Raw genomic sequence first — 14,419 nt, forward strand, 5'->3', positions numbered from 1 at the left:
CTGCAACTTAAATTTTAAACAAGGTAGCAGATTGAGTTAGAACACAAAGCAAATTTCCAATTAAATAGGACCTTAACAAATTCTACCAAAGCCAGATGAAAGCAAGAGAAGGCAACAAAATCCCCACGTACTTCTATATCCACCTTCCAGAGGGCACCTCCTAGCTTGCAGTTCATCTACAGGGCAATCTTTGTAGTGATGGTCAGCGGCGTCTTGGGTCTCTCTAAGGTCCTTTTCAACACACACTGGCTTGGAATCGGGTAATTGACACACACATGTCTTTTTATGCCATCATAAATTTCTTTATTTTCAGTGGGCAGCAAGAAAAGGACCTTGAAAGAAAGCAAACATGACATTCCCCAAGATGCAAGAACACAGCGATGTGAGAAATGGATGCGTGTCGAGGAAGCTATATAGTTGGAGCACTGACAAAGTAGAGACTATTTATTAAACAGATATCTGAATCCATGAGGGCGAAGGGTCTAGAATCACACTGCATTCAACAAGTGTGAGTATGAGTGTTTGGAAGAGACAGGCTGTGAGACAGGCATTTGGCAATATGCATCGATCCTTGAAACTTGCAAAACCCTTTCATCCTAGTCATTCCATTCCCAGGAATCGTTCCATTTCCAGAAGTCTATCATGAAGTCAACATGGATGGGTTAAAAACATAGACTGAACTATACCGTCCTCAGGACAGTCACCGTTGATGGGATGATCGCTTTGTGTGGGGCACTTGCCAAGCATTTTACTTGATTCAGTTAATTCTCTCACCAATCCACTGAGATAAATACTGTTATCTGCCCCCACCAGCAAACAAGCTTGGGGGTTGTTATGGAAACTGCCTGATTTACAAGCAGCAGAGCAAGTTTCCAAGCCCTCGCCAGGACCTCCAGTAGGACACTGAGCCGTTAGGAAGAGAGGCTACCGCTTGGCTTGTTTCTGACTAATGGGAGAAATCATCAGTATATTCTTTTTAACAGTGATGCTTCTAGAAGTTTTTGGCAGACGTTCTTTATCAGATTAGGGTAATTCTTTTCTCATTGTAGATTAAGTGAGTTTTTCTTTTCACATGAAAAAGTATGAGATTTTATTAAATGCATTACCTGCGTGGACTAAGAAATATTCACCACACTATAATTCACCACACTAACCAGTTTTTAGAAAAATATAAACAACCTATTTCAAACTTACTGGCCCACTCTAGCCCATGGTGTTCTCCTAATATTTCTTTAACCACCAGCTAATCTCTAATAATGAACTCTATTTTTCCTAGTGTTGTTGAGCCTTACTCTTTTTCATTATTCTTGACAGTATCAAATTTTAGTATTTCCAAAGCTTTAGATTTATTTGCAGATTGTTTTCTATTTAGTTTCTCTTTTTACTGTTGATTTCATTCTATTTTACTTTGGTTGACTTGGTTCTTGATGCATTAAAATCCAGACTTCATTCCCAGTGTATTCATCAAGGGCTGTAGGTCTCATTTCTAGTTTGCTGTGTCACCCACGTTTTGATGCCTAGTACTTACTTATATAGTCCCTCGGTTCTAAGAGTTTAATAAATTTCCATTATTCTCTCTAATATCACTGTTACTTAAAAAAATAATGGTTTCTTCAGGTGTACGTGGTTTAATGATTTCTAATTGTAATGTACTGTGGTCAGTGTATGTGGTCGATAGGATCCTGGTCCTTCATTATTTGCCTAGGTTTCTCCAAGCCCAGTGTGATCAGTTGAAGACAAAGACAAAACGAACTTATAGATGCACTTTTAAAGAGCACCTGATCTTTTGGGTCCATATTTTATACACGCACATGCACACGCACACACGCACGCACACATCTCCCTCTCTTTCCCTCCTCCCTTTCTCTCTCTCTCTCTCTCCCATATATATATATATATGTTAGTAGGTTAGTAGGTCAAGCTTTTAGGTACAAGTTTAAAATCTTCTAGATTCTGTTTTTTTAAATCTGCTGATCTGACTTTCCTGAGAGTGGTCAGCGAATATTGTCTCCTAAAATTTCAGCTTCTGGAATAGCATGGACCTGTCTCCTCTTAAGAGCTATTCAAGCTGATGAAGATATAGAAACATGCCTGTTTCAGGCTCAGCCAGCTTAACAAGGCAATAAAGAATGATAGGGTTAAGATAGGAGAGAAGTAGGGACCCAGAGAGGTGATCCCAGCAACTGAGGCTGCGTTCTCTCCTGAGGTATCTGCCCATCCCAGTAAACACGGCTGAGAGGTTGGGAGGCTCTGAAAAGACTAACAACCTCTCCTCAAAGAGGGAGAAGGACAGAAATTAAAGACCAGGTCCTGCCAAGGAAAGGGTACTCGAGTTAAATCTTGAGCCTACCACTCTAAACAGATTAGATTTATAATACTATGCTTTAAAGACATGAAGCTATGAGAATGTTCCAGCTGATGGTGGGTGTGTATCACCTTGGTACAGCCATTAAGGAAATCTGATTAGCAGCATCTAGTGACAAAGGAACATTCTTCTCCCAGGTGCATCCCAACAGAAATGCATACATATGAGCACGAAAGACAAGTACAAAAGTAGTCATGACGGTGCTTAAGTAATAGCAAAACTACAAATATCCCAAATGTTTGACAATAGGATGCATTAAGTTAAAAACAATGGGTTACCATCTAGAGCAAGAGAACAAAAAACTACAGCTACACCCAACAAAGATAAAACCTCAATGCTGAGCCAAAGAAAAACCAACACAAGACTGAAAGCATATGGCTCTTTAGGTAAAGTTCAAGAACAGACAACATTAAGCTACGGTGATAAGAAGGCAGGGAAGTAGTTTCATTTGTAGGATAGTGAGTGTGAAGGGGACAAAGTGAGCATCCAATGAGATTAAAAGATTATGATCCATTAAATAAGAATCCATGAGTGTGTTTACACAAGAATGAAGAGCTCTTCCTTATAATAAAATACCAACTAATAAATATAGAAGGGATATTGGAAACATAGACATCACTATTTGGTGAGACCATGTTAACAACTGTTTCAGACAAGAATCCTCAATGGATGCTAAAATTAATGAGTGAAACTTCAATGAGAAACAGAACATTTGCATAGTCTCGAAGTGTCGTGCCATAATAAATTTAATCAATTACAAAGGGATAAAACACTAACTTTATAATGGTGAAACCTACCAGACCTCAACTTAATCATATGAGCTAAATTACAATGACCAGTTAATACAGCAGAAACTAACACCACGTTGTAAATCAACTAAACTCTAATAATAATAAAAAAATTATTACATGGAGATCTGATGACTTAAACCATGAATAGCAAAAAAAAAATGACCAGTTAAATCAACATCATGGGCTTCCCAATATGATGGATTTAGTAAACCATAGAATACTTCTGTGATATTCTGCAAGAATGCATGACCTGAATCTAGTCATGAGGAAATGGGCAAACCTATATTGAGGATTGTTCTATAAAATTACTGGCCAGTACACTTCTAAAATGTCAAGGCCATCAAACCCAAAGACAGATTGAAGATACTTCCCAGATTAAAAGAAGACGGAAAAAGCCTGATGGTTAGATGCCTCAGGTGACCCTTGATGGACCAGATGAAGAATTTATTTTGCTATAAAAGGGAACGATTGGAAGAATTTGGATTAGGGGTGTAGATCAGATAAATGGCTCAGGAAAAAACATATATACACACATGTAACTACTATGAATAATGACACAGGTATATATATACATATATATATATATATATATATATATATATATAGTGAGAAGGAAAGAATGATTATATGTAGGTAAATATAAAGAGGGAGAGAGAATGATTATAGGAATGTGATAAAATTTACTGGTTGGGAAATCTGGATGATGGTTATAGAGAGATTTGTACTGTCTTTGCAACTCTTCCTATAAGTCTGAAAATATAAAGTGAAAAGAAAAAAGTTTTAAAATATTCAGGAAAATAGATAGTGGAGGTTTTAGATTGGATTGGTGTGTACTCATTCTTAAACAGAAAAGTTGTAAAAGATTCTCTAAAATAACAGGGACTGTGTTCACAGTTGCCATTTTTACTGCCAATATCTGATTTTGAGGAATAGGTTATTAATATTATGTGTAAGATGACTATTTTTATTCTTTTAGCCTTAAATTATTAATGCAGTACTAGATTGCTTTTCCTTCCTGGTTTAAAAAAGTCTGTAGTTTAGTTTAAATATGCTTTTATTTCCTCTATTTCTGCCTTACTCCACCAGCTCACACGTTTATAGGAATTAAATTCTTTATTATTCCCAAACTATGTGAGTACTTATGAACTCTTGGTAGTGTTACCACCAATTCATATTAATATTTGGGAAGTTAATGTTTAATTTGAGATATAACATAAATATGTGACTTGATGTCTTCCCATCACATTCAGTGGATTACCTTACACAGCCTGGTTCTGGCCCCCACCCAGCGCCACACAGCCTTTGAAATTTGTGAGCCACATGGCTTCACCCCTGCTTATATATGAGAATTCCCCTCTGTTCCTGGTCTAGGGAGACTTACTTTTGTGCCAAAAGATGTTTTACACATAATTTCCAGTTCCTATTTTATTGGTCATTCCCAGTTGTTTGGAATGCATAAGATTGTAGGCATGCTCTCCCCACCATTTGAAAAGACACCTTAAAATATTTAAGGGAGTGCCTTGAATAAAAGATACTGTTCCAAAAAGAAAAACTAGGATAAATTAGTAAAAGTGGGGCAAGTTCCCATTCAAGTTTCAGACACTTTCTTAAGAGAAATTCCCACAATTAGAAAGGCAGTCTTTCATTTTCCAGGCAGATGCTAAATGAACAAAGAAAGTCATGTCATGAGTTGGGATGCAAACCACCACCAAGGCCTCTTCAACTCCATTCTAACGTGATGCTTTGCTGAGTCCCACCGGAGGCTTCCTTGACCTAGCTGAGCATTTAAGGCTACAACACCAGAGAAGCATGAAGCATGGCATTCAATCAAAGTAACAGGAAGCAAGACACAGATTTAAGAACAGGATTTCAAAAGTAAGATTTCATTTGAGTATAATAATGGCTCACAGAAGGTATCCTTCAGAGTAGCCTACAGGGTTGCTTGGTAGAAGCTGAAAGGAGAGAAAAGTCTAGGCTCTATGGAAAAGACAATAGGAGGAATATCCTGGTTTCAGGATCAAGAAACAAAGATCCCTTTAAAGAGCATCCTGGGGACTTCCCTGGTGGTCCAGTGGGTAAGACTCCACGCTCCCAATGCAGGGGGCCCAGGTTCGATCCCTGGTTGGGGAACTGGATCCCGCATGCCACAACTAAGAGTCCATATGCTGCGACTAAAAGATCCTGCATGCCGCAACTAAGAAGCCCACATGCCGCAACTAAGACCCAGTGCTGCCAAGATAGATAGATTAGATAGATAGGTAGGTAGATAGGTAGGTAGGTAGATAGATAGATATAAAGAGCATCCTGGATGATGAAGGAAGAATGGGAGATGAGTTTGGGGAAAGAAACCAAGGAAGGAAGAAAGATGTTGCTTTAGTAATTCAGATACAACATAATGACAACAGATGGGAGAAAGGAAAAATTCCATGAGAAATACCAGACGAAAGAACACTTACTGGAAGAGAACAGATCATAGACTTTGCAGGTTACAGCTGGAGAGAGAAATGATGAATGTGTACCTACCATAATCCATATTACTTAATATTTGTATGGTGTTTTTTAATCTGAGACTTAAAAAATAATTCTAAGTCCTCAAGCCTAAAAGAATGAGCATAACATGGTGATATTAAGTAGTAGCTTAAACCCCAAAGTCTGTATTCAGCTACATTGTAGGGGTAAATTTCTATTTTTTGGCTGGTTTAGGAAACCAATGGCAACATCCAAATTCTAAAATACATACAAATGCAACTCACTAAGGACGGGGCACACATCAAATAGACACTTACCATCTGTGTTTTTTGTGAAGCATGTTTTTCTAAGGTGCTTATATAAGAATGGACTGTATCATCTGCTTCAAGCCCAGAAAATAAGTATTTCATCTATATTTCAAAAGTAATGAACAGTGAAACATGTCACATTTTATACAGCCAATGAAGCATGACATAAAACAAGGCAAGATAGACTGCCAAGGTAAGTATTTCATTTGAAGGTTTTTAAGACAAAAACAAGTTCAGTTTTTGGAAACAAGACTGGAAACTAGTTTTTACTATTCCCTCCTCCCCCGTCCACTCACATCAAGTTGCTAATTCTCATGTCTTCAAGATGTGGCCCAATAACCAGAAATTCATAGATCACAAAAGCCTGATTTAATATGTGTGGGCTAGAGCAGACTTTACTTTTTTGCTTACACACTTTCAGAGTTTGGGTAACGTGACGGATTCCTACAATTTAAGAAGTTTTTCCACTTTCAAATTGCCAGCAACCGATTTTGAAATTGTAGATAATTTCTGCTCTACTTACAGTTTTGCATTTCTGACAGTTATGCCCATTTTGGGTGTGAATTTCTGTAGATTCTGCTGAAAGGTAAGGGCTGTTCCATAATTTCCCTTAGTATAGAGTATTAGCCAATGATCCAGTGACATTGCTCTAAGTACAGGTACCTCCCTTGTGTTTCTTGACCAATCTGCCTTATGGTTGTCAAACTGGAGGAGAATTCAAGACATGGTATAAAACCTCATTAAAAAAAAAAAGAAAACCAACATCATCTAAGATCCTTTCCATTGTAAATCTGTGCTATTTCCCATTGAAACATTACCATTTTAAACTTCAGTCATGACAAGATTTTTTAAACTACTTTAAAAATAAGTTTATTATAACTAATGAATATAAAATCTGACATGTTTTCAAACATGTTTGCAAAAAAAAGTAAATCCCTCCCTTGTTCCCCCTCCCCACAAGATACAGAGTAAGAACTTGGACAGAGTTTTACATGAAATCTAAACATGAAATTCTCATTTGTCAGTTGATCCTGAAAAGCTCCAACACATTATATCCTAGGTAAAGGTCCATTAAAATTAAGAAATCAACAAACCACTTGCTTTCTACTGTCATTATGATGCTCATTCAAAATGCTGAAGGGCAAGAACAGGTAACATAAGATTGCATGTGACAGATATTCAAAGTGCATGGATCTATGAAATCACAAACAATTGAGATGAGAATCCTGGGGGTGGAATTAAATGCTGACTTAAAAAGGCAATCCAAGGAAATCTATGTATATTGTAGTCTTTCGCATCTGGTCTAATGTTAGCTATTTTTCCTTAAGATATAGGTTAGTCACACTAGAATACCATGGGTTATTCTGGGTTATTATGATTTTAGGTATTTGACTCTTAAGGATACATTTGGAAGATCATTTTACCATGAGAGAATGTACACAATACTAATAAAGATATACAGAGTTTACTCTATGCCAAGCATGTTACATGCATTCTTATTGAATGATGGCTTGTCCTCTCATATGGAAATGACAGGTAGTCTGAAAACAGCAGTCATAGTTATTGACATGACCGAGTTAGTTCCTCTTTAGGTTGTTACTAATTTGACCCAACTCTGACATGACAATCCTGCAGCTGTCTTACAGTTCTTCTTCCTTGGTGAATTCTTACATCTTGCAAAGTTCTTCCAGAAAAGGATAAAAACTCCATCTCAAGTTCCAAATTCCAGTCTCGAAGCTCCTTTTGTACAGTATTATTTCTTAAAGAAAAAATATTTCCACATGCTCAAACCCAAGAAAATACGCAAAGGCAATTATCCATTTGCAAAACACAAGTCAGTATTCCTCTCATCTAAAGTGCTTTGTGTCAAGATGCTACAGGTAAACTCCATAAAACTCAAACAATCTTGTCTTTGTTCTCACACTTGTGCAGGCACTTAGAATCTATTTCATTCTTACCCCCTCTTGGCCTCCTCTAACACTGCAATGACAGAAAAAAATAGAGTTGCACCTCCCCACTCCCCAAATATCACTTTCTTCCCAATCGTCACTTTTTAATTGAAGAATCTGAGATGCCAAGTGATCCACACAGGTCTCCACTTCACACACACAGAAAAGTAACACTTACTCCGTGCAGCTTGCAGGATCTTAGTTTCCTGACCAGGGATGGAACCCAGGCCCTCAGCAGTGAAAGCATGGAGTCCTAACCACTGGACAGCCAGGGAATGCCAAGCACTTACTCTCTTAAAGCATCCATGAGTGTTAGCAATTTACGCTGCCTTCTACCTGGATCCATCCTCATATAGGTGGACAACTCTCTCATCATTCCGTAGTCTTTACGCAGGTCATCCGTTAAGCCTTTAAAAAAAAATCCGAAAGATAATACACCAATCAAGCAAGAATAGATTTCTATTAGAGAAGACATAACTGTTGTATCCGGAAGAAGAAGAAAATCAGAGAGAACAAGTCTGGGTCATGTGGAGTCTTGTGAAAATCCTGTAAAGTAATATTGGTGACTTTAAAGAAGGGCTGTCTTTTATGAAGATGGTATAAATCCACAGTACCTGTCAGGTGGCATAGCTCAGGAACCAGCATTATAGGTTGACGGAGTGTGTCCTGTCGGCTCTTTTTCCATTTGCTCTTGGTGATCAAAAGTGGCTGACTTAAGGTAGTAACCACTGTACCATACTGCTGCTCAACAGAAAAACGAACACTGGCATGACTATTAGCAAAACCTTAGTAACATCAAATAAATAGGTACAAAAGTGCATTTTCGGATCACAAATGGAGGCCTAGAGGTGTGGTGATATTGTTTCCCCCAGTTTAAGAGAGCCTCCAAAACACTCTTAATATTCTCTTAATTTGATGTCCCAGGGATCACTTACAAACATAGATGGCCAAGGAGAGTAGAACACCCACAAAACATAATGGAATCATTGTGCTACCCTTTTTATTATAGATGTAGATGGGTGAGACTCTTGGATTATGTATTTCTCACCACAGTAGTGCCTTGAAAGTTTCCAAAACATACTGAGAATTTTCAAGAGGATTCCTATACTAATGGGGGACAAAAAAACCTGGCCACTTTTTAGAGTGGCAATTCCAGATCTATTCCCAACATTCCTCCTGCTTTATTTCCCCTAAACCCTTAGTCTCTGCTTCCAGTAGGGAAAGGCATCTTCTAAGGCATCACATACAGAAGTTCCTATCCCTAAGGCAGCAAATTCTTGTACAACAGTGACTTTACTCCCCAACACAAAGTGGAGATTCTTTGTAGTACAATCTTCCTAAGCTGCTTATTAGCAAGGTCCTCATCAATAAGTTAACCACATGAATTCTGGTATCATCTGTCATTTAAGCATCTGAGAGCTTCAAAAGGAGTTCTAACTTTGGGCAAGAAGACTTCAAATCCAGGTTTCATGGCTCTTTTCAAGCTGGGCGGCTACTATTAATTCTCATGCTATTGTTGCAGATTATATATGTTTTTCCTTCAAGCACTCTGTAGTTATTTGAAGGCAGCTAAGGTTCACCCCCTATTTCCTTGTCCTAGAACCTTCTTTAAGGAGGGCACTTTTGCAGGTATATACATGCATGTAGAATCATGGCATCATTTTAAGCTTCATCCACAACTCCTATCACCCAGTTTATCAAAGCCTTTGGACTTGCTCTTCCTCCTATAGAGAACTTTGGAAATCACACTTCCATTTCTTATAGCTTTTGTAAAAAATAAACAAACCTCAATTAAATAGAGTCAGGAGACCAGAGAGGGAGCTCTCACACCCTGCAACGATAGCAGAGCCCAACAGGAAGAAGAAAGACTTCTCTTCTTCCCTGGCAAGACCTTGGCCAATGAAAAGCCATGGACTCTTTGTTTACTAAAGCCTTTCCAACTTCCTTTTCTCTTCTATAAAAGGGTTCTCCTTTCCTCGTCAAGTGGGACTTGCACATGGCTCGCCAGGGTTGCAGACCCCAAATTGCAATTCTCCACTGATCCCAAATCAACCCATCTTTGCTGAAGAAAAAACCTGCAGTCTATTTGTTTTAGGTCCAAAAAACAAATCAGTTCTGTTGTCCCTATTTCCATTATTTGAAAGCTAGGATTGCGCTTACTTTCTAATGCCTCATCTATGAATTCAGCAATTTTTCCCAGATCTCATTACAACCCTACGACCAAGTTGTCATCTCTTATGAGACTCAATTCCTACCAGGGCATCCTGAGACTACCATAGTCATTCAAATATTTCAGCGCATCCATTTCACTCAAGTAAATCTGCTGGAACCATTTTCTTATGTTTACATGTAAGACTCTATCAACACATGCCAAGAAGGTAGTTTGCCTTAATGTGACACATTCTCTCAAATTATTACTAATCCCACTACTCTGTGATGCTAACATGCATGAATTATCTGTTACAACCTATGTGTATGAGCTACTATGTGCCAGTCATGGTGTAAAGTGTAAGAGATATGTATTGCAAAGAGCAGAATTATAGCTCTCCTAGTCCTATGAAACTCGTAGTCTATTGGGGAGGGGAGAGATTAATAAAAATCACCCAAATATATAATTACAAATTGGGATAAGTGTTATGAAGTACAAGTACATAACAGAACAGCGTGACCTCACAGAGGCCTGATGTTGCAGGTCAGTGTATGCACGGGAGGGAGGGGTACTGTTGGGATATCCAGAATGGCTCTTTTTAAAAAAATTTTATGAAGTATAGTTGATTTACAATATTATGTTAATTTGTGCTATATAGCAAAGTGACTCAGTTATATATATGTATATTCTCTTTCATATTCTTTTCCATTATGGTTTATCACAGGATATTGAATATAGTTCCCTGTGCTATGCAGTAGGACCTTGTTGTTGATCCATCCTATATATAATAGTTTTCACCTGCTAATCCCAAACTCCCAATCTTTCCCTCCCCCACTCCCTCCCACTTGGAAACCACAAGTCTATTCTCTGTATCTGTGAGTCTGTTTGTTTCATAGATATGTTCATTTGTGTCATATTTTAGATTGCACATGTAAGTAATACCATATGTCCATCGACAGATGAATGGATAAAGAAGATGTGTATACACACACACACACACACACAATCGAATATTACTCAGCCATAAAAAAGAATGAAATAATGCCATTAGCAGCAACATGGATGGACCCAGAACGGCTCTTCTTAGTCAAAGATCTTTGAGATAAAATTTGTAGGATGAACAGGCAAACATCAGCCTAGGTGGAGGAATCAGCACACATAAATTGAGAAGGAGAGAGGTGCTTAACTCTCTCACAGCCTCACCTCCCTTACTTCCCCAGCTTGCATTCCATAGCCTGTCACAATCACATCCTCACAAATGCCATTCATTCCTTCACTATGCCTTGATCATGCTACGTTGGCAAGTCTCGAACCCTGGTAAAACCCAGCTGTCTGTTCTGCCCATGCAACCAATAATCAAACCCTGCTGACTGGTTCTAGAGTTAGTCTGCCACAATCTAAAAGGGGTGTTCTGTTCAGATTCCCTAGTTATGCTTCCTACCCATTGAAAAAACCAACATTTCACACTTTCTCATCTCTTCTCAAACCTCCTATACATCTCCCTCATCGTTGCCCATCAACTAACTCAGCCAATTATCTTGCTTCATACTTCACTGAGAAGTGAATGTCTGAAGATTCAGACAGGAATACACTTACATTCTGCCCAGTGTTTGCCTTCTCTCTACACATATGTATGTTCTTCTTGCCCTCCGATTACTATGGAGGATGTGTCCTGCTCCAGAAAAGGGTCCGTAATCTCTACCACAGCTATGGATTCTAACCTCTTCTTTCCTTCAGGGATTTTGTTCCTATCATTACCCCTCATTTATCTTGCCTTCTGTACTAACAATTTCTCCTTCTCTATTGGACAATTTATACCAGGATAAACACATACTGTAGTATTCTCTAACTTAAAAAAATCCTTCGTCTACATAACATTTCTCTTCCCTTCTACAGCAAACGTTGCTAAATCTTTCCTTCAGTACCTTCCACCTGGACTTCAATTCCCACCATTACACAATTTGCTCTTGGCAGTGAACTCCATGCTATCAAACTCAATATACTCTTCACTGTGTATTTTTCCCCCAGCTCTATTGAGGTATAATTTATATACAAAAATCTGCCCATAATGTGTACAGTTTGGTGAATTTGGGCATATGTATACACTCTCATTTAACCTCATCTTAACATTTTACAGAGACGCATATCCTTCTTTCCTGAAATACTTCATCCTCTTGGTCATCTATATATTCTGCCTAGGTGACTGCATATCAAAATCCAAGGACTAGGTAAGAGCTAATAATTCACAAAATGAAAACTCCAGGCTTTACACCCTGGGACTCCAGACTCATCGGCATGCCCAAAGAGCATACTTTATTTACACCCTTTGGCAGAGAGATGATGAACTCACCACATCTGTACACGAAGGAAAAGAGTGTCCACTTAGTTAGGTTCAGGCTGTAGGACTGAATTTTAACAAAGAAATATGAGTGAAAGTAGTGCATCAGCCTATCACTTTCAGTCTAAGGGACCTAAGAGCCAGTATGCTGCTTCTACCTCTTTTCTTCTAACATGACAACCTTGGAGTCCTCTTGTTGAGATGGTAGAGCCACAAAATGGTAACGGATGAGATCACTGAGTCTCCCTGACTCTCATTAGACTTTATTCAAGCCAGAAATAAACCTTTAAAATTAACTTACTGATATTTCAGTTTGCAATTCCATCTGTGCCTATCTCATCCCAGAACAATCCCCTCACTTATTACAACCAAGCCTTCACTATGTCCTCTCCATTTTCACCTACTTCTCCCACCCTGCTCCAGGCCACCATCATCTTTTAAGTCAACTGATTTAATAACCTCCTCACTGATTTCCCTGCCTCCCATTTTTACCCCCATACAGCCCATTCTCTGTATATTAGACAGAAATCTTACAAATATCTACATAATATGACTTGACAATAAAATCCAATTTACTTCTCTAGAGAACACTCCAGCCTAGTTTGGGCTCTGGGTACACCATGCCCACCCTGAAAATAGTGCCTTTGTACTACCTCTTCTCCCTCATCCGCACCTAGCTTGCTCCTTGCTGCCATTTACATATCAGACTTCGCAGAGAAGCTTTCCATGACCTTGCAGACTAATAGCCACCAGACATTCTCCATAATACCACCCAATTTTAATTATCTCCATATCCCTTATAACTATTAGAATAGTTTTCGTCTTGTTTGTCATCTCTCTGTCTGCCATGAGAATGCAAGTGCCTTGAGAGCTGAGAACTAAATTGTCTTACTAATGTATACCCAAGATATACAGTAGGCACTCACTAAATGCTTTTGGGATTGAATGAACAAGCAATAAGTGTGAAACACAAATGAGGATAATGTCATAATAACCCTCCCTTGAAGGGTTGTCAGAGGGCTATGTACCTGCAATTGTTCCAAGTAGCTATGTTTTGAGTCCCAACATAATACAAGCTTTTTAAAGAAAATCATCCATTTGTAAGTTCTTTCCATTTGCCACAAATATCTGCCATTCCTTTAATTACCTTTCTCTCATCTGCTAAAGCTAGAAAACCAACCTCACCAACTGGCCTGAGTTTATTTGTGAGCACTCAAATTAAAAATAGAGGAGGGACTTCCCTGGTGGCACAGTGGTTAAGAATCCGCCTGCCAATGCAGGGGACACAGGTTCGAGCCCTGGTCCAGGAAGATCCCACATGCTGCGGAGCAACTAAGCCACTGCAATGAGAAGCCCGCGCACCGCAATGAGAGTAGCCCCTACTCGCTGAAACTAGAGAAGGCCCGTGCACAGCAACGGAGACCCAACACAGCCAAAAATAAATAAATAAATAAATAGAGGAATTATGAGATTTAGCACGTAACAGACATCACCTCAGATTGTAATTGGTCATTTTTTTCTTCTTTTTGAACCAAGTTCTGTAGGGCTGAAACTCCTACATAAAGTTCTCATTTCTGAAGTCTTACCATGTTTTATTTTCTACCTAACAATCCATCTGCATGTTTAAAACAACCATAGCCACTTCTAAGCCTGACAGGGAGGGCCATCTTGGAGGCATTCTAATTATGTGACATTACCCTATACACAAAACACTCAAATACATGGATAATAGATATAAGCCAAGCTATAATACCCCAAAAGGAGAATATATACAAATACATATATATGTGTCTAAATAAGACTTGAGAAATATACTTAACTGTATAATATGAAAATTTTTAAGACAAATATGTTTGAAGAAATAAAATTTCATACCTCCCTGTAATAGTCTACAAAGGAGGTTTCACTGCCATCCGGCCTTGTAGATGTAGAGCTGGGAGACTTCTCCCAAGTAATATCATCCACCCTGTAGGTTCTGTTGTTATACCTGTGGAATAATCGTAATATATGGTATTATTCCTGACGTTATTGCATGGAACCATGTAAGAAA

At 38.6% G+C, this 14,419-nt stretch overlaps 1 protein-coding gene across 4 annotated transcripts in view; it reads left to right on the plus strand.

Annotated features, from left to right (window-relative positions):
• SGSM1 (small G protein signaling modulator 1) overlaps window positions 1-14,419 on the plus strand; it is a 175,996-nt gene that overhangs the window by 48,621 nt on the left and 112,956 nt on the right. The gene's annotated exons all lie outside the window — the stretch shown is intronic.

Source organism: Balaenoptera borealis (genome assembly GCF_965194805.1).
Source record: "Balaenoptera borealis genome assembly, chromosome: 14".
In the NCBI taxonomy this organism is placed as follows: Eukaryota; Metazoa; Chordata; class Mammalia; order Artiodactyla; family Balaenopteridae; genus Balaenoptera; species Balaenoptera borealis.